Here is a 22,057-nt window from a genome sequence, read left to right on the forward strand (position 1 = left end):
TATAATTTTATTTGTTTCAGTAGCAAGTTGATGCCAATAAATGATGCGCACAAAGCCAGGTGTTAAACGTTTGGCAACTGCTGCTTTTTTCTGTTTTATTTTCATCTAGTTGCTTTGCAGGTTGACAACGATAAGTGTTCGGTTTAAGGAGAAGTTAAGTGTTCACTTCTGTTCCACCTGTAAGCACGCTCCTCACCCTCCATACTTATTAGCACCCTCGTTAAGGCCTTAAAGCAAATTGACAGTTGGCTGATGTTTTTTTTTTTTTTTTTGGCATAAATCTCGCACTGGAAAATGTAGATGAGAATTTCCTCTGTGAATCAGAAGGAGGGGGGGTGGGGGGGAGAATAAATCCTTCTGATCGTTTTAAAGTTTAGCCCGGAAGTTTAATTTAGTGATTCACGATTCCGTTCCTTTTGGCTAACAATACGACGCTACTTGTTTCTAAGTTTCCATGGCTGCCAATAATATACAAGCTGGCTGTTGAGGAGGCAGAGCAGAGCAAAACATTTTTTTTTTGTCCTACCATTACAAACATAAATAAGTGAAATATGGCATTAAACAAAGGTAAACATCATGCTGTGGGCCTGTTCTCATTCCCAGTGCAGAGGATTTTGAAACTTCTCCAATCTTGTGAAGTGTTGTAAAAAAAAAAAAAAGAAGAAAAAAAACACTAAAAGACTGACCTACTGTTTTTTATTTTTTGTCATAGGATCACATCCCCACTTAACAGCCTTAAATCAAAAAGTGAATTTTTCACCTTGAGGATCTGCTGTTCCACAGGAATCTCCATTTCTTTTAATAATGTCTCCACATTATTACCAGGAGTGCCAATGAGTGTGATGGGTGTTTGTTAGCAACGCTGAGTTTCAGGTATTGTTTATGATCATGCAAGCTACACAATCAGCATAAGCAGTATCGATTTCTAAGCCGGACCAACATTCACTCAAACGCCACTTATCCACTTCAGATCCTTCAAGTTCCTAATCAGGAGCTTTTCACATAGAAACTTTCTCCAAGTTCAATGTTTTACAAAGGTAATGCACCATTTCATCTATTCAGCTAATAGGTACTCAGTATATATTGATATATGTTTGTTTTTTGTGAAGCCTTATTTATTTTTATACCAACAGGCCCACCTACCACTTTTTCCCCCTCCCAAAGTTGTAAAGTAAGTTTTTGTGTGTGTGTTGTTTTTTTTTTTTTTTTCTTTCTTTATCTTCCGCGGCCCGTCGGTCTCGTCTCGGTGCGACCATGTGGCTTGCGGTGACGCGTCGAGTCAAAACTGGCTCTCGCTTACTTTCGGCGAGGCGCCGTTTTCTTCCTGCGGCGGCTGAGCGATCGGGCCGCCGCTGCTCTGGAGGTGCAGCGGCGGCCCGATCCTGCGAGTCGCTTCCCTGTGTTTTTTTTAAATTATTATTATTTTAAATACGCATCACGTCCGCGTCGTCTGCTGGCGAAATCTCAGCGGCCAGAGGAAAAAGTGTTGAAGCGTCGAGTTTTGAATTGAGCTCTGTCGGATCAATGGCGCCATCTTTTGTTAACGTGGAGAGAAAACGTTAGATTACTGAAATGACTTGACTTATGGAGCAATACGTCTTCTTTTTTTTATTTTTTCCAGTGCACCACCCAAACATGTGGACTCCCTGATAACGGAGAAGTAACTGAAAACCTTTCGTTGAACCGCACCGCGGCGTAGCAGTCTTCTAACCTGCGGTGCGGCAGCTTTCTGCCGCAACTCAACGTCGTGCTTAAGCACTAATGACGAACGAATTGCGCATAATCGGTTGTTTCTGATTCACGCCTCTGTTCCCAAGGACTAAAAGGTGCTTCCTGCGATGACGCTTTCATCGATCGGCGGGTGAGAATTGCCTTGCAGCACCCTCCGCAGTTTGTTGGCGCCTCTCGTTTAAAAAAAAAAAAAAAACGTGTGAAATGCCATAAAATCCGTTACATTTTTCTTGCAGTGGCGTAACCTGGCGCTGAGAAGCACAGAGAGTCCCTTTGGAGAAGATATACGGGCCCCCACAGCATGACGGATCCTCCATCATGCTTAACAATTAGTGTGAGGTGCTTCACCCCTCCCCCCCACAAATATCCATCACTGTGTATTCTGAAACGTCTTGCAATATATCCATATCTATAAACAATTTGAAATATTTCTGCAAACTTCCTCCACTAAAATACAGTAGGGGGTGTGTGATGCTGTGGGCCTGGTTTTCTTTAGGATTTATATATATATATATATATATATATATATATATATATCAGGAAGGTATAAATTCTGATGGCTTCAACCAGTAACCTGAAACTGACCTTTTTTTGGTTTTTGTTTTTAAAAAAACAAAACAAAAAAAAAAGACTTATGGCCAAATCAACACAAATAGCCGTCGTCAGAAAAGGGTTTTGCATTCACCTTAACTTGTGGTGCCAATAATTTTAGAGTGTGCTGAAAGTGCTTGAACCAGTTGAGTTAACCCATTCAGTGTTGTGCTCGTTTCTGTATATTCACGGTTTCTTTGGGTACAGGTCAAGTCTCCCACGCTTGGGAGAACAATGGCTAATTTACAAGCTAAATTTGTCGCGGCTAAATAGCCGTTTGTTTTTTTTCCCCCCTTTTTGAAATCACAGAAATAGGAAGCTACTGTTATATCTGGTCTAATTTTTTATTTTTTATTTTTTTGCACTTTCTCAAATTGACTAACATTTAAAAAGGATTTGAAAGTGCTTCTAGGATTTACAGCAAAAAAAATTATGTTTATTTTTTCATCCGTCGTCCAAAAACCAGCACACTGTTGTATTCCCATCCACCTGTGGTGAATGTTGAATGTCCAGGGGGAAAAAATGCCTTGTAAGATTTTGTTGGTTTATGAAATCTTGATGCAGTTTTTTTTTTTTTTGACACACCAATGTAATAAATACTGTAAAAAATGTCTTATATTCAAGCTTTTATTAAAAGAATGAAAGAGGAGGTGGTGTTTGTAAATCAAATTTGCAGCATTGAAATTCTATTGAGTTGCTGCTGAATGTTTTTTTTATTTTTATTATTATTGCATAGCTTACTTGTCAATGCAATGATCTGTTGAATGTTTGAAAGTTTACAGTGAAAATATAAAACTGAAACTCTTCCTACTTCCTTTCAGGACTATTTCTGATTGATGTGCTGATGTTTTCCTTTTAATATGAAATCAGAATTTATTTCCTAATATCCTTATTCTAATAAGATGCTAGTGATCAAATTGGATAAATATATAGTTGAGGCTACTGGTAAGTACCTGTTAATACACCCTTGCTTGCTATAAAGTATATTTTCAGCTACATTAGCAAGAACATTGGTTATAGGGGAAAAATCTAGCTGTTTTTTGCATATGCCATGGTTTAAGCAGTTAGCTAGCTAGAAAAATTAGCTAGCCAGCTAGAAAAAGCTACCTAGCTCTCTTTTGCATCTGTCATAGTTTAAGTAGTTAGCTAGCTAGAAAAACTAGCTAGCTCTCTGTTTTTGCATCTGCTGAGGTTTAAGTAGTTAGCTAGCTAGCTTGCTCTCTTTTTTTTTTTTTTTTTTGCATCTGCCATGGCTTCAGTAGTTAGCTAGCTAGAAAAAAACTACCTAGCTCTCTTTTTTGCATATGCCATGGTTTAAGTAGTTAGCTAGCTAGAAAAATTGGCTAGGAAGCTAGAAAAAAACTAGCTAGCCAGCTGGGAAAAAAAAACTAGCTAGCCAGTTCTCTTTTATTTGCACCCGTCATAATTTAAGTACAAATTTATTGCCAGTTGGCTAGACAATGTTTGTCTTCACCAATGGATAACTTATTTTGCCTACCCAAAAAAATGCTACAATCACTGCAAAAAAGCTTGACAATAAAGAAGTTGAGGCTTTATTCATTTATTTGGTTTTACATTTCTGACGTGATACAGGTATTAAATTTCATTTGCGACAGTTTTAAAAAAAATCTTAAAATTGAAATGGTAAAACCTGCAGAACCTGATTAAATGTAGCTAAAAATATATATATATATTACATCACGCACAAAATAAAATCCCAATAAATTACGCACAGGTATGGGTTTTAAAGTGAAACTTTAAAACCCAAACCTGTATGGATAGGCTTATCTCCTGGTAAGCCTATCCATACCTAGGCTGTTAATCTTTGTTAGCTAATGTAATTGTTTAGCGTGAAATGCAGCGTCTGAGGCTTCACCGCTGGTTCTGACCACATCCTCCTCCATTAACAGAAAAGCCGTCTTCTGAAATTGGAAATAAGATCTCAGGGCCGTGACTCAGAAGCTTCCCCTATACTCAGCAGGACGGCTTGCCAGGTCAAGGCCTACTTTAAAGGCAGATGGCACAAAAGCACTGCTGTTGTTTTTACTTGAATTTTTTTTTCTGCTCTTTGCTGTCACGTGACTAATGGATTCAGTCAAATCACTAATGGCCATAAGCAAAGTCAACCACAAGCAAATGTGCATGTGATTACTCCGTCCTTTAAGTAAAGTTGCGAAGGCGCACGTTGCGATTTACTCTGCTCTTTTCCGAAATTTTGAAAGTACGGTACACCTCATACTTTATTTCCCGCCCTTAAAATATTTCGTTTTTGTCCAAATAAACAACCAACTCAAATTTGTCATTTTACACTACTTTCCCAACGCAATAAAACAGGAACTCCCTGTTCTCACACTACGCTATGCAGCCAAATTGTTAATGAGCCTTCCAAAAGACATTACCACAAAACAGCGTGTTGTACTTCCTTGGCAAAACTAAAACTTTTTAAAAAAGCAACAAAAAAACAACAACTATTCTTGCAACACGGTTTGCGTTTATCATTCCTTTATTACAGCAATTCAGAAAACATCTCTCACATATGTCATCACTCCAGTCGGCCAGTCAGGGTTTCTGCAGTTTAATCAGCTTTACACGCTTAAAGATATTTCAAACTTCATTTCAACATTTCATTTACCGTACTTGGTGAACGTTTTCAAAAGTGTACAATTTCAAACCATATCAGAGGTTGAATTGGATTCTGTTTTAAATTGTAATAAACTCAAATGTTATGTTTAGAGTGAAAAATCCTTGTAAAGGTGTTGTTGTTTTTTTTTATTTAGATGTTCTGCTGCCTCTTGTTGGTTCTCAGACGACATTATCAGCTTTTTAAGATCCACAGTGTTTTGCATGTACCAGCAGAAATGATGTTTTAGCACGTTTTCCCACTTCATTAGTGGTTTTTCTCTGGCGAGCCGGCTGATTTCTGCAGTTTGTTTGCCGGCCGATAAGAAAATTGCACAACGTCATAACTGCTGACTGATGGTGGAGTGTCGCTTCTGCTTTCTGTGCCCAAACAGAAATGTGCCGTCAAGCAGTGGACTCCAGTAAAAGGTGTCCTGTTGTGTCTGAAAGCCAAAACCTTAGAAATAAATGGCTCCGTTTTAGTGGTGGACGTTGTAAAGAAGGGCCTCATGGACCAGACGTGTTTTTCCAGAACCACCAGCAGATGCTTGATTACATGTAGATGGTGGAAGTTAGAGGTAAAGTCAACACTCAAGCTTTTCGTGCTCCTAAAGAGTTTTTCACCAAACTTGTATTTATTTTTTTTCTTCTTGTGTTGCAAGGCACTAAAACAAAACATGGGGTCCAAAGCGTCCACCGGCTCCCATAGTGCATCCTGGCACTGTGTGTTCTCCCAGGTCAGTAGCATCTGACCATCAGCCCAGGCCAACTTTTATGCATTGCCACCTTCATGGCAACCTGCAGGTGCTGTGGGTTGCCATGTCTCGGGTGATAGAAGTCGGAACCGAGTCTAAAATGTACAGTCGTTTTTTCTATTCGAATTCAAAACGATTATTTCTCTTACGGATAACCTAAAATATGAAGGCGTACAATCGAAAGACTTTCTTTTAAATCTGAAATAAAGGTATCCAACTTATTTTTGCGGTGCAAAAAAAAAAAAAAACAAATTTACTGTTAGAAGTGTTGGGTTCGTTGATGCTTACTGCAGCCACACAGGGGTCTTTTTGATGTATTTATTTCAAACAAGTTTAAAAAAAAAAGCAATCAAAAAACATGAAAATAATGTGCATACTTAACCAAGAATATGCAAAATTAATTTGTTTACCTTCTACTTTTCTGTTTGAAAGGAGTAGGAAAAAATGAGCACTTTCTATGAAGAACCTCAGTTATTTATATAAGGAGCAGCGGAGATGTCACACTGTGTGCTGGAAATGCGTTTTCTGATTTCATTTTATTTTTTTATGATTTTAGCACAAACAGCATGGTCACATCTGGTGACATTTTACGCCGTACTAATATAATGTGCATTTAGCACATCATATTAGCATATTAGCAATGTAAGCATTAGGAACTGTTAAAGGGGGAGAGCCTGTCACTTTGGCACACAGGTATTATAATCATTTGTGCTTTAGGGAGGTTTCACACACACACGCACACACAACAAAAACTGTTAGAGGTAAAAAAAAAATTATTTGTGAGTGTTTTAGAGGAAAATGTAGTCAAATGTGAAAGTAAAAAGCGCTTTCAAGGTATTTCTTCTTATTTGGTCGGGTCCGGCAGTAGCGCGGCCCGCTGTGGCTGACCGGCCGTCGGGCAGCGGTGGCCGGAAAGAGTAAATAAACGCCTCTCTGCTGGCGCGTATTTCCTGGAAGATCCAATTAGGTTTGTTTTGAGCGCGACATCCAGCAGCCAGACTCCTCCACCTGCAGCTCTCCTCTCTTTTCTCACGTTAATGCGGCCGAGAGATGTCACAAAGCAAAACGCACCATCTGACAACATTGACACCTTGTGGCCATTTGTTTCCAACACGACCCCTGGCAAAAAAAAAAAAAAAAAAAAAAATACCACCACATCATCAGCCACATATCAGAGCAGACACGGTCGGGGGTTTGTGGGTGGGGGAGAGCTGCGATGCATAACAAACGAGCTCAAAAGTAAGGAAGGGCTCTTCTTGAGTCGTCATTTATTCAGATACTCCTACTGGGACGGATAATTACGGCGCAGGCTGCAGTCCTTCTGCGTCACTAAAAGCAGCCTTCATGGAGCTTTCCAAACCCCCTCTGAGAGACGACAGCGAATGTGTTCAGATAAAATAAACAAAAGCAAAGTTTTAACAATGTAATAATAATAAAAATTTTATCTGGTTTTCTCTTATTTGTTAAATTTATTTTTTATTTTTTTGCCTCCGACAAATGCTTCAGATCATCTGGCAATGGACTGAATTGGTTTGTTTTCAAATGAAAATGTCATTTATTAAGGGAACAAAGTTATCAAAACCACAAAAATAAGAGTAATGCCCCCCAAACCTGATAACTGCTTCTGCCACCTTTGGCAGCAACAGGTGAGTTTGAAAAAAATCAAACTCAGGCTTTTACATCTCTAGAGGAATTTTGGCCCACTTGCAGGATTGTGTGGTGAATATATGACGCGTGGCCTGTTTAAGGTTATATCTCAGCACTTTACTGTATGCTTTGAATAGGCCACTCGAAAGCCTTTATCTTTTTTTTTTTCTTCAGCTGAACTTGATCATTCAAGGTAAGCCTTAAAGGAGCTCTGGGGAATCACACTACCACCATTTTGTTTTGCTCCCCAACGGGACCCATATCATCCCAAAAAAAAGTTTCAATTTTGTTTCGCAGGTACTCAGAATAACGTGTAAAGGTTTTAGACGTCATCAAGACGTTTTTCTATCCTTTCTTTTTTTCTCCCGAAGCACTTTTTAAAAATGTTTTATTTGGTACTCTCCCAGTCTCTTTTTCGTAGTTGAACAGTGAACTCTGACATGAACAGAAACGCGTGAGCCGTCCAGGGTGTCGCACGTTGTCCCGAGTTACTTCCTGACTCTTTTTGATGAGTCACTGTTGGGCTCTTAGAGTAATCTTGGTTGGCCGTTGACTCCCGGCAAGGTCCAGCAATGCTCCACGTTTTCCCCATTTGTTGATATCTTATATACACTGTTGTCTCACTTGAGTCCCAAAGCCTCTGCAGACTCGCAGATGTAAACTTCTTTGAGTCGGAGCGTGTTGCGTAGAGAGATCCTTCAGCCAACGTTCAAGTTTTCAGAGGTCGGCCACCGAGCGGTAACCTGACGGTAATCAGGATCGGGTGCAGCCGGTGAAACTTATTTTCCAACCCCCAAAAAATCTAAGTGCAACCTGCATTGAAAGAATTTACTACAAGTAGTGTATGTTTCACTTGGAAGACCAAGTTAACAAGTCTGTACTACCCTTTCTCTCATGGAGGCTTGTTTGGGTTTCCACAATATGATGTTGGTTGCCATGGAAAACCTTAAAACCATTTTTTGTCTTCAGGTGTTTGTTTTTTTTTTCCTGTTGCATCTCACTGAGCGTTGCACTTGCCTTTCTTACGGTTGCTTACATGCATGACGTCTGATGTTGTTGCAAAAGCAACTTATTAAGCTGGATGTTGATCATTTCTTTAACCGATAAACAAATTACTGTCAGAGACTCCTCCATCAGAGGGCAGACCATAAGTTCAGCATTTTCAGAAAACAGCTTTCTGGGTAGCATGCAAGTTTGTTAAAGATGGAGCAAATGTATCAAAGAATAAGAATAAGAATGTGTCCGTCCTTACCAGTCACTCTCAGCCCGTAGTTGTAATCAACAATATTATATGCACTAAATATATTGCAAAGTGATGTAAACTCTGCATGTGATCGTGAAGATAAAATGTCTCGGTTCAATCTGCCACATCAGTGAATGCCGAGAAGTTTCTCAGCGCCCTCCCCCCCCCCCYCCCTCTATTGCAAACAGCATTCTTATGATAATGGAATAATGCTGCTCCTTAGTTAATTGTGTATAGGCGATAGTGGTGGGCACCTATTGTTGCGGGCTCACATGGAGCCAAAGGAAAAAGCTGGAGGGGATTATCTCCTTTATGGAACTTCTCAAATTCCTCCCCAACTCATAACTTATTCAGTGTGTTAAATGTTTGTCTTTATGTGATTTGCAGAACATGTTGACGGGTCTATTGGTTGGATCTGTCTGTTTTTATTAAGAGATTAAGAGATTTTTGTGTAAAAGTTTCCTCTCTTATAGGCAAAACCAAACACGTTTATAAGTAGCTTAGCTTTCCAGAACAAAGCTAGAGAAATGTACAGCCGGTTTATGACATAATGTTTGTTTTAACGCGCTCAAAACATAATCTGCCAAAGAAAACAGGACACCAACTGGGCGTTTGTTGGATGCTTGTTGATTGAAATCAATCGTTAACAATTATTAATCTTTATTAATTAGCTCATGTTTGCTACAGCAGAATGTCCCCCCCGCCCCCCTACTTAACTATGTACAGACACGTTCAGCTTGTAATCCTTTTTTTTTTATTTTTAAAGGATCCTACACTTAGGCGTGTTCAAAAGTGTCAAATCACTACATTTGGATTGTAGAGAGGGGGAAGAAAAAAACCTCACTGATTGAATTCAAAAGTTTTACTCATTTTTGGGTAAATAAACAGTTTTCAATATTGTGCCCCAAGTGAGATATTAATGATATTCTGGGTACGTTTCCTCGTTGTTGGAAGGAGTTACTTGGATCTGGGAATGAGGCCATACCGAATCTTACCTTGTTCCAGGTGCAAATTGGAAACCAGTTGAATTTGTGCTTTTTTTTTTTTCTCCAGTAAACAATAAGGCTATCTGACCAACTTATGCATGATGCAGGTGACTAAAATGAACACAAAGACCCTGCTTCCAAGATACATTTCTCCTTTGGGAGACTAATGAAATTATCTTATCTTATCTTACGAAGCAACTAACAGCTCACTCTGCAGTCAGCTGCTTAGATTACTTGATGACGTTTTTTCTTTAATCAACTCTAGCAGCTCTGAAACATATTTTGTGACCCTTTTTTTTCCATGACTAAAAAATTCATGTGAATTATGTTGTTTTTGTTTTTTTTGCTGCTTTTTCCCTTTACAGTATAACTTGAACCTCCAAAAAGCTGTTCTTGAAGGTGTGGCACACTCAGTTGCACATTCATAAAGTTTGTGAATGGAGCTGAAGAGGAAGCTGAAAGCAATGTACATGCCAATGTTTTTGAACTGGTACGTTTCTGTAGCAGTGTTTTCACTTTCCTTTTCATTGTTTGCAGGTGATCTACAGAGGTTGGAACTTGGATTTGTGAGAATGATCCTTAGCCGCGGGTCAATCTGTGAGTCAGTAAACTGAATAAGAATATTTACTCACTTCACAATTTGAAATTGTAAAATTGATTAATCTCGGCTGTGTCGGCTTCTGTTATTAGCATTTAAGCAACAGAAACGTATGTATTTATTAAGTAGGATTAACAACTAAATGTAAAACTGTAATTTGCAAAACGACCATTTGCAGGAAATGGTTAAGCAGGAAATAAGCTAAAAAAAAGAAGAAACAAGATGTGACGCAGAGGTCGAGTTCCCTTAGTCTCTGTAAAAAAAAAAAGAAGACAAAATAGAGAAAATATTGTTCAAATGAGGCAGATTTGTTTTGATCTCCAAAATCGGGCAAATGACTCCATTCAGCGTAACAACTGAAAAGTTTGAAAGAACTGAAACTTTGCCTATCAAGCCTGAACGAGGAACCAAGATTCCAGGCACAAATCGAACTAAATTCAACAACAGATGAAATACAAAATCACAGAGTTATTCTGGAAAAAGGCTTACAAATCCATCTGTAAGGCTAAGAAACCATACTCAGATTAATTAGCAAAGAAAACATGGAACAACAGTGAACCTTTCCAGGAATTGCCGGCCTACAAAAATTCTTTCAAGAGGATAACAGCAACTTATAAAACTAATGAACAAAACGAATACAAAGCCTGTCTCATATTTGGCAAAAAGAAAAAAAAAAATCCTCCTAACCCATTTTAACTACATCAACTTCTCAGGATTTCTAATGACATTTTTTTTAATAAAAGAAAACTCCTGTTATCCATTAGCTACAGCATAACATCCAATATTAGTGGATAGCCGCCCAGTAATGATAAAGTTATTGTATAAGTCTTTGGGTTATTCGGTCGCACTTTTCTTTAAACTGTATGTTGGAAACTTAGCTTCAATCAAAACATGTACTGTCGCTTTAAAATCCAGTTTTTCTATCGGCTGCTCCAGTTGCAGCTAATTATTTTAGCTACGATATTTCTCTTTCTCGTTAGCTGTGAGCTAGCTATGATTTGCCACATAGTGAGGATAAATAATGGCTCCTTTATAGTTCGCAGACTAAATAACTTGTTAATAAATTATCTGCTTTTATTTGGCATAATGTAAATTTCAGAGTTCCCTGTTGAAAAGCCTGTTTTATCACCATAGCAACGAGTGAAATCTTTATTGAAGTCCACAAATAAGGTAGGAATGTGCTGTTTACATTGTAATTTTTTTTCACTGTCGTGTTGCCTGTATTTGTAAAATGCAGGAGAGTAAAATGATTTTATTTAAATAATAAGTAAATTGGAGTATTAAGACAAAAAACAAAACAAAAAAACAACCGAAACGAGCAAAAAAGATGCTAACCTAACTGAATTAACTGTTACTAGGTCGTAGAAGCTACGCTAACTAGCTTGGATACATCAAATTATATTCAAGTTTAAAATCTCATATTTAATTAAGCAAAATTTCAAAAATACAAAAAGCTATATGATTTTTTTTTTGATATGCTAAGCATTGTAGTTGTAAGAAGGGGGGGCGGGATATATTTGGATAGCGCAACCTTTTTTATCAGTAGACTGACTTAGTTATAAATTATAACAGAGCTAAGAGTAATGGGTTTGTTTGAGTTTTTATTATTTTTGCAAACTCCAGAGGCAGTTTATTTTGACCATGATGCTTAGTTTTGCTTTCATTTTGCCATCATTTTGTGTTGGTATAATAATACATTGATATTTACTGTGCTTGCATCAAAATATTACATGATCCAATTATTTTTGAACTATTTAGCTGTGCTATTTCAGTGGTGAGGTTTCACAGTGGTGCACTTGGTTGCACTATTGCCTTGCAGCAAGAAGGTTCAGGATTTGAATCCCAGCCTGGGGATTTCTTTTTCTGCCTTGAATGTTCTCTCTGGGTACTCCGGCTTGCTCCCACAGTTCTAAAAACATGACCGTTGGCTCAGTTGAGTACTCTAAAATTACTCCTCTTTATGAGTGTAGGCATGCATGCATGGCTGTTTGTCCTTGTGTTTCCCTGTGATAAACCGGCGACCAATCCAGGGTATACCCCGTTTCACACCCAGTGACCACTTGAGATAGGCTGCGTCCCCAACCCCCGTGCTCCTGCAAGGACAAGCAGGTAAAGACAATGGGTGGATTTCAGTACTTTCTGAGGGAAGTGAAGCACCCATTTTGTTGCTGGGAACGTTTTTCTGGTCAGTATTTGTGTTTTTGAGAGCAAATGTGCGCATTTATAGATTTGACAGCAGAATTGCTGTGGTCATTCTTTATAAAACACTTTAATTCAAAACTTTATTTTCATAAAGTATTCCATTCATACTTTTTGGAGATCTTATTAAGATATTACACTACAGTCAACAAGTGACTTAGCAGACACATGGTTGACTTACAAAAGACCAAAACCCATATAAGTGGGATTTTTTTTATTTATTTAATTTAATTTTATTTCGTGTGTGTTGTTTTCTATCCTTGTGTTGCTTTTGAAGTTTGTGCAGGTTTGGCTCTTGGTATTCATGGTTAATTTTCTTATTCATCGCACCTTTTATCTTTCTGTTATGTTTGTCTTTTTAGTCGATGTCTCTGTTGTGTATGTCTTTGAACCTCTGTGCTCTGAAGCCGATTATAAGGGTACAAAAAGCAGTTTTGTTTCCACATATGCAGTGATTTACTTTTGCCTGAATGAATCCAGAAACCATCAATACCACATTAACTTTTCTTTTCCCATTTTAAGAACAAACTTTAAAGTTTTTTTGTTGTGATTTTTTTTTTTATGTAGAACTACACAAAGTAGCACAACGAATTCTATAAAGGTCTATACAGCTCCATTGAACGCATCTGTCCATCACCCCAAAATGTAAAGAAAATGAGCTAAACCGTCAGGCCGGGCGGGGAGAACATTAATCGGTGAAGCTGGAGAAGCTGGAGCTATCCAGAGCTCGGTTCTGTTGACAAGAAAACTATTACTTGGTCATGCAACAGAGCTTTGTGGAAAGAAGCTATCGGTGCAAAACAAGACAAAACAAAAAGCAAAATATACATTCTTCCAGTTTGCAAAAATGCTGCTTGTTTTTTTTTTGGCATTATGCTGTGGGAACGGGGGCTGAACACATTAAGATACGAACCGCACTTTTCAGATTTTTGGCAACCATTAATCCTCTTCTTTCTACTTTACAAACTAACTACTTTTTGGGATTAGATGCATGAAAATGTGAAGTTTTAAAGTGGAAATAAAGTGCTTGATTTTGTTGGGTTTGTTTGTGATTTAATCCTTTTGTGTTTGTTATGTATTTGTATGCTGTTCTTTTGTCTGTTTCGAGTCCTGTCTGATATTTTCTGTAGTTTGTCTATTTTAGGCAATTCTTTTTGTCATAATTTTTGCCCCCAGAAATATGATTAGCTCTTGTTTTGTTTTTTAATTCTAAATATGCAACAGATAAAACTTGGTGATTTTCTGATTTTTTTGTTTTGTTTGTATTAAGCATTTTTATTTGATCGATTAACTTATCTAAGGGTGCAAAACCTCCTGTTTTACTTTGCCTTTGCGTCGTGGACTTTCGTGGAGAGGCGTGTGTCCTCAAAAGGTTGCGCGTTTTGGGCGACAAAATCAGCCCCACAAATGCGGAGCGGTTTAAAAACGGGCGATTTCTTCAACTTTTTGCGAATTTAAACAGTTAAAATACTTCCTGTTTTCGAAGCGTCCGTCCGAAATAGCGGACATTTCCTGCTGAAATCGGATGCAGAGAGTGCACCTTTGCGCAGAGGCTGGTTTTATACCGAGTGGCTCCTCTGGGTGCACAAAGACAGCGGCTCGCAGAGGAACTTGTTCAGAGCGAACCGGGGACGCTGGGAGGCGAAATCCTCAACCTCCGGAGTCCGAATCGCAACAACCGCGCTGTTTACCTCCTGAAACCCTCTATTCTGCTTCCCACCTCAACAGTACAAGGTAAGGAGTTGTTTTAGAAGCCTTTCGGTGGTAACGGAGCGCTGCGGAGCGGGTTAAATCCTCTTCGCTCTGGCTTCCCGAGCGTGGTTGTTTTTGCAGAAAATGGCGTCATCGCCCTCTTGTTTCTGCTTGGCCGCGGCGGGGAGAGGAGTAGTTTCAGCGACTTGTAGCGGCGCGCACACGCAGCACATACTTCCTTAAAGGCAAAAATCGCGTACTGCGACGTCTTTTGTTCAATAATAAGGCGTTAAAATGCGAAATACTTCGCGTTTTGGCTCAGCAGAAGGACGCGCAAAGATGGAAGGGTCACCGGTCTTGTGCGCCAGGCTGCTTCTTGGAAAAGGTGGCACGGAGCCGCTAAACGCAGCGTTTTACAACGGCTCGAGACCCATCCAAATGACCTCGAATGATTTAGCCTTCTCCCCACGACGTTGATGGAGATATTTATGGCAGCTCTGCGCCGTATCTTTGTGTATAATTTACTCGGGTTAGCTCGTTTTTACGCCGCACTCCCCTGCCATGCTGCAATCGTTCCGAGGGGCCTCTCTCACACGGCTTGAAAAGGTGCATTATACCCTTGGCTTTTCCCTCTGATCAAATGAAGCTGCTCCTTTGTTGCTGGAAATAGCGGCTACAATATAAGCGTGTAAAAGGAGATTTTCGAGAGGTGGGGGGGAGGGAGGTTTTGGAGGTGGTGGTGGTGGGGGGGAGGTGATGCAAATCGTGCCATGAGAAACGGCGACTTGCCCCTGCGCTCTGGTTTTGCAGCTGAACCAGACGAGGACGTGCTGAATGAGGTGGAAATAAAAAAAAGTCCCCTGGATGAATCGCAGACTTTTTCTCTAAACTGCACGGGGAAGTCCAGGCGCTGCGCAACGATTGTGTTGCCGCTTTGCGCAGAGAAACGGTGGCAGCTGCTGTAACCGCCGCCGAGCGTTTCACCGCGATATTTTTTTTTTGTCCTTGTTGGCCAGCCTTTTGTAGATAGTTGAGGACTCTAGGATAAAAGAGCACAATAGTATTCAAGCGGGCCCTTTATGGCCTGTGAATGTGGTCCTAAGTCCCCACTCCGACAGCTACGTGTATGCGTCCTCGCTCTGGCCACCACACATCCAGCACAGCGAGGCCACTGGCTCTCTCGCCTGTATCCGCTCTGCTTGGTTCCTCCTGTGCCACAGAAGTCGATGGCTGGTCGTGCGCTCAGAGCTGCAACGCAGGTCAGCACAAAATCGAAGCAATCCACGGAACATCCTCGTCACAGTCGCTCCGTGCCCGTATTTTTTATTAAGTTTTCAGAGTTATGCAACAGAATTGCCGCTTCACTAACCTGAAATCCATCACCGAGGGTGGATGTGTTCGCGTGAAATATCACGGAGATCGGAAAGGACCTCGCCGCGATCGCGTTGAATTAAAAGAGATCTGTCATTTGCAAATCACCCAGTGCCATTTGCGTCACAGCCCGCGGCCTCGCACGCCCATGGGGGGCGATGGAGTTGCAAATGGAGACTATGTGTGTGCTGACGCTGCCCCAGCTGAAAGGGAACCAATAGACACGGACTCGGGCGGCAACGATCGCCAGCGCGCCGCCACTCTCAGGCAGTGCACCGACTTGGGATTCCGTATCAACGCGGAAGATCGCGCAGTTTTATTCCGGGTTTCGTCGGGCTTTTCATCGCTTTGACCGAGATGCGTAAGTGGATCTTACACACACGGCTTAAACCTGCTACGGAGGCCAGCCGGAGAGGAGTAGCCTATATGTGTGTCCTGTTCTCTTCCCTCATGGTGATCGCTGCATGTGGCCTCTGAGAACTCGCTCTTCGCCGGATAACTGTCTTTTCCACTGGATCGTGATGATATGGCCGTAAAACCTTTATTACCAGCGCAGAGATCGCTCGGATATTTTATGATTCGAGCGCTGGTTCGGTCACTTTTTCTCTGTTTTTTTGTTAGATTCGCGACGCGCCACAAGTTTCTGCTGTGGAAATGAACGGGGCGTATTTTATCCAGGAAGGTTGCGTTTGTTGTCGATGCGCTTTTGGGCACTGCGCATGGTTTCATTCACCGGACCTTAAAGGAGGCGGAAAATCACGAAATTCTCTAATGCAAGTTAATTAAATGTGGGTAAACTTGTTAAGTTACAATTTTCAGTAAGAATGTTTATAAATAACCATAATATGCTTGTACACAAACTTTCACATTAAAAGGTAATATATATATTTTTAAATTATTTTTAATTTATGATATGAAGAAAAACATTGCATCATGTGCTAAATTTAACATTCCCCCCCCTTTTTTTGTCAAGTTACAGCCCTAATATATTTTATTAAATTTTCAACTGAAAGACCCACATAGTAGCACTAATTATGCATGATTTAAAATAAAATAAAATAAAATAAAATATGAAAAGTGTGGCATGCCTTTGTAACTATACCCCTTTACAGTGATTCACTTAAACAAGATGCAGTGCAACCATTTTCTCCTATAGTCTCAACATTGTCAAGTAGAGTCCTCCTAGCTGCAAACAAAACAAAATCACAAAAGATCTGCCACATCTGCAAACCTACCAAAATATCTAATCTGAAATGCCAGATAATTACAGCATTGATCATGGAATAATAAAAAAAAAGACACAGCAAGTGAGTGGAATGACTTGGTCTGGTCAAAGAAGTGTGAATTTGAACTTTTTGACCTAGACTTTATTTAGCAGAAATCAAAGACTGGTTGTTTCCCCTTTGGAGAAACATGGTAATATCATGCTGTGGGGATACTTTTCTTCAGCAGGGACAGGGAAGCTGTTAAAAGCTGATCAGATGGATGGAGCACAATCCTAGAAGAAAAACTGTTGAAGGGGTCAGAAAACTTGAGTCTGAAGTGGAGGAACACCTTTTAGCGTTAGAGCAGCCGTAAACATCCAGAGCTACACTGAAATGTTTTATATCCATGTTTTGGAATGGTCCAGACCTAAATCAGTGGCAGAACTTTAAGATTACTGTTCACAAACACACACAATCACACCTAAGTAAGCTTGTGCTATTTTGTAAAGAGGAATGCCCAACAACTTTTGCCTTTGGATGTGCAAAACTACTAGGCAGACGCTTACAGACTTGGCACTGCTATTGCAGAAAAAATGAGGTTTTCCAAACTATTTACTCGGATAGGCTGAGAAAAGAGAGGTCACATTTTTCCAATTTTTAGTCATAAAAATGTGAAAACCTTGTATATTTCTAAACAATTATGAAGCCACTTTCCTTCACAAAGTGGCTTCCTTCACAGCCACTTTGTGCTGATTTATCATATCAACCCCCTCCAAATGTACATGGAAGTTTTGGAGAGAATCTATGGTGGAATTTAAGAAGGATTCGGATACGTGTCGGTGTGACTTAAGGGTCTAATACTTTATATACAGTGTTTTATATTTCCAGTAGCATTAGGACTTTTAATTTCTTTGTCATAAGATTAACTTGACACAACAGCAGCAGCAAGGACTTCCTGCCTTGTCTGAGTTCAGATCTCGCAGTTGTCAGTTTTTGGTTTTCAGCAGTCCACTTATGTCATTGTGTGTGATTCAGTCAGTTTAATGATGTATTACTGTGTTCAGTCAATGAGTCAGCCTGTCAGACCCATGAGCAAGTGTAGTCATTCAGCAAACCTATTAACCTGTAAACCCCATTACTAGTCTGCGAAGCAAACAGAAGCACATGTGGTGAGGGATCCACTCAGCCAGGCAACTAGAAAATCAGCATCTGGCTCTCAGTTAGTAGGTCAGCTAGTTGTTCACAATGCACACTCACTGAACAACCCGGCCGAACTGATATGTTGCTGTTTCTTACGAACAGCAACGATGAAGGGGGAACTTTGTTTTGGGCACAGCTTAACCTCTCAACAAAGACCTGCCTCTTTTCCTTCGTAGAGATAGAAGGGCCTCCAACTTCTTAGAACTTCTTCTCAAGTCTGCTGTAACAACAGCGTTTGCTCAAGATGGAGTTGCTTTAGGTAATATGAATTATTACTTTCCTCCTTTGGTTTCACAAAATACAGCGCCCCATGTTTAAAATTTAGGTGTGATTTTCAGAGCTGTGAATCCACACCTGGCCTGAAAATGCCCATTATGCACATCCCCATGGCTATATTTATTTAAATCTGTCTGTGCTCTCTTTACACACTCTCTGCTGCTGCATCTCTATATGCTGCTCTAAAATGCTGGGTCTGTGCATAATTTAAAGTAACACTGGACAGTGAACTCCATTTGAAAAGTCTCACTATACATTTAAGTATATGTTTGTTGCTGTGTTTGGTTCCCACTGTTCTGTCTGCGTTCCTTGTCTTAAAGTAAAAAAAAAAAAAAAAGCTGACTTTGGATTTTCTTTTGACACTATCTCTTTCAATCCGGTGACCTTTGAACAGATAAAAATGGAAAGGCAAAGAAATTTAATGATAAAATGACAAATAATACTCCTAGTTTTAGTTGTTGTACACCTTTCAGGATGGACTTCAGACATTGATAACAAGGTGCTAGGTGCCTCCTGCTCCAGTACAATTAGTACATTTTATTTCATGGTATGGGGCTAAAACCAACACACATTAGTCAGTGTTATGTTCTTTTTTTTAAGCACTGATTAAATTTATTCTTCCTACTGTGGTGCTCATAGTATTGAAATTGCCAACAAACAATTGACATGGAGCAAGTTGCTTCTTGACTAAATGCCTTTTCAGATTGTACATTTCTTCTTGTCAGAATTTGAGGGGTTAATTTCAACTGGTTGGTTTTGTCTAACATTTTTTAGGTGTGTTCCAGATCCAGGCTTTGCATCACCTTAATGTTGGCCAACTTTATCTATTTACAAACAGTTTTGATTCATATTCAGTCTCCTGTTGTGAGTTAATGTGAGAGTTTCAAACTTAATACATTATACTGATTTTTAAGCATGGCGGTGGCTGCATTATGGTGAGGATCTGTTTTGTGTGCAGGTAACATCAATAACAGGCAGGGCAACTTAAGATTCTTAAGTTCCTGAAATCACAAGTTAAACAACTGAAACCTTCTTACAATTTTGCTTTCCAAACTTTGAAAATGATCCCAGACACACGAAATCTGCTTCTGGAAATGATCAAGACAAACATTAAGATTTTGGAATGGTTTCAATGCAACCTATGGACTATACTCTACATTTCTGCCAAGAAGACTCATCATCTGCTTAGCCCAATGTAATGTCAGGACCTTGCTGTTTGTTTCAGAAAGCATTGAATCAGGGTACAATTTGCTTAGGGACATTTAATTAAACCTTTTTTGGGGGGTTTATCTACTGTATGAATAGCAGCTTGTGTGTATAATTTTGCCCAGGAGTAGATTAAAACAAATCCCCAATAAATTCAAACAATTCAGTAAAGATGTTAAAAGCATGCGTCTAAAATAAGAAATCATGGCCATGATTCGTACATGTAGCACCTGACCGGAACTGTGTTATTTACATTTTGCATCAACACGTTATAATCAGTGCGTTTCAGTTCAGGAAGTCACCTTTCACTTCAAACGAACACACAGAGGATGTGATCATGTGTGATGTGTTGCAACTCGGTGAGCACTTTGGGGACTGCTTGTAGATTGGACATGAGAATATATAGAATTTATTCAATGCACACACTGTAAAATCTACAGTGTAGAATGAGTTGTTTACATAACCTTGCTCAAAGTGCCTATATTTATATAAGCCCTATTTGCACTTGTAGCGTACATTGGCACCGGTAATGTAAACCCGCCGTCACGTCACACGAACAATGGCCAAACTGCCGGATTCAGTGACTGAGTGCCGAGCGTTTGTAATATCAAGCAATGTGGATGTGTACCAGTTGGCTATGGCGCTGTCTGTACTGTCCTGTGGCCAGCTGGTATCAGTGGCGTGTCTGCCAGCTGTCAGCATCATGTCAGAGTGTATCTTCTTGTCAGACTGCCTCTGCTCAGCCGCAGGAAATACATATCAGAGGACACTGATTGCTGCCACACATGTCTTGGCTGTAGAACCAAACAAACAGTTCATCTGTTATTGATAAACTGATAGGCTGAGGTAAACATAAGCACATAGGCCAAATAAAATATGCTTTTTTGGGTGACTTGTATTCCGCATAGCAAAGAACTAGAGGTTTTCTATTTACATTGGATAATTTCTTCTGTTGGCTCTTGACGTACAACAGATGATTTGCCTTTTAGAATAACAGTGGCTTAAAACTGGTCAACACACCAATACATTATTTTCTGACTGAGGCAAACAAAACCCCAGGAGATGGAAGCTAATATTAGGTGTATTTGTGAAATATTGGGCGCTGGTGGAGTAAATTGTTTTGTGGTATAAATTTAGCTTTAAATGGATCAGAACTGTGGGGGTAATACATACAGGGAGATGACTGTTACCACAGAGTCTTAATGTTGTTCTGCCTGGAGCTGGATACATTGTTAGTTGGTATATGGGAAAGGTGAAGATAGTCATTTAACTTGTAGTACCTTGCAAAAAGTATTAACTTTATCACATTTTGTTGACCAGCTCGATACAGAGCATCATTGTAAACTGGAAGGAAAATGATACATGTTTTTCAAAAAAAAAAATTTACAACAAAGTACATCAGACGTTTGTGTGTACTCAATAGAAATAAATTTTGCTTCTCCTGCAACTTCAAGTCATTTATAGAATAGGGCATTTTTGCCAATTTTTTCTAAATGCCTCAAGATCAGTCGGATTGGGTGGATAGCATCCATTAACATCAGATATCAAAACCTGCCAAAGATTCACACTTGGATTCAGTACATGAATATGCTTTTTAATAACATGAAAGTTTTTTTTTCGGGGAGACATTTGAGTGGTTAAGTTATCGTCGACGCTGAATTTTAAGTCATTTTCTCTCTGAGCGGTTAGCATTAGCCACAGTGTTAAATCTGTGTTTTTCTCAGATTATCCAGTATTTTTGCTCCATCTGTCTTCCTATCAACTGTTGCTGTGGCTCAGTGCCTGGTAATTGCAAATTTGTGGATTTTATTCCAAATTCCTCTCCCTTGTCACATGGGCAATTCACTAACACATGAATGGATGTTAGCTTTTTGGGAGATGCTCATATGTATATAGTGGTTTTATAAAAACTAGAATAGCACAGCGTCCCTTCAATCCATTTACCATAACTTTGGAGTCAGTGTAACTGCCTAAGAAATGCATTCTCACAGGATGATGCTACCATCATGACTCACAGTTCAGCATACAATATTAGTTTTCCTCAGAACTACTTTAGCGTACAGGTGAAAAGTTAAATTTTGGTCTAATTTGACCAGAGCAGCTCTCTCCACTACATGTGTCCCCTATGGGTCATAGCAAAGACTACAAAGACGTTTTAGATCGTCTCTTGATTTTCTTTCATGAAGTTTAGATTAGTGGTTTCCACCAATAGTTGTTTCCTGATGAACAATTCTCCCCAGCTGAGGCATTGTCCTAAGTTATTTTGTCTTTTATAAAACTCTTTTAAAACATTATATCTTTTCCTTCACAATAATGTGCTAATTTGTGATGGGTTGTAACTAGAGGTGTGCCGATTGATCGGTCACCGATCATAATCGGCCGATTTTCGTGAAAAAGTGCATGATCGATGATCGGCGATCATTGGATCTTGTTGCCGATACCGATCACCTGCATCTCATTTTGCAGCCTGCCTGTGTCCCTCACACTGCTCAAACGCGCAGCAACAAATCCTAAGCGATGTGGAACTGTAACGCACTGAGTGAATGGGGAAGTTTGCGTGTTGCGGCGGAAAATTGAAGCACGTCAAAATGCATCAACACAACGAAGCTAATACGACATAAAAACAATGCCATGCTTGACGGAGTTTGGCTACATCGAGGCTCACTGCAGTAAAAAAGACATATGGAGGATCAGATAGCAGGTAAAGCAGCGCACAGCTACAAACACTCACCYGGATT

At 39.7% G+C, this 22,057-nt stretch overlaps 1 protein-coding gene across 2 annotated transcripts in view; it reads left to right on the forward strand.

Moving 5' to 3' along the window:
- Positions 1-11,124: 11,124 nt before the first annotated feature.
- Positions 11,125-22,057, forward strand: part of znf800b (zinc finger protein 800b) — a 28,833-nt gene continuing 17,900 nt past the window's right edge. The window contains exon 1 of one of the 2 annotated variants that reach the window (XM_008400962.2): positions 11,125-11,340. The gene's annotated coding sequence lies outside the window, so the exon portion shown is untranslated. Of the gene's footprint in view, positions 11,341-13,792; positions 14,104-22,057 lie in introns of those variants that run through there. The other variant, XM_008400961.2, reaches the window with a different exon arrangement.

Source organism: Poecilia reticulata, linkage group LG23, assembly GCF_000633615.1.
Source record: "Poecilia reticulata strain Guanapo linkage group LG23, Guppy_female_1.0+MT, whole genome shotgun sequence".
Taxonomy (NCBI): Eukaryota; Metazoa; Chordata; class Actinopteri; order Cyprinodontiformes; family Poeciliidae; genus Poecilia; species Poecilia reticulata.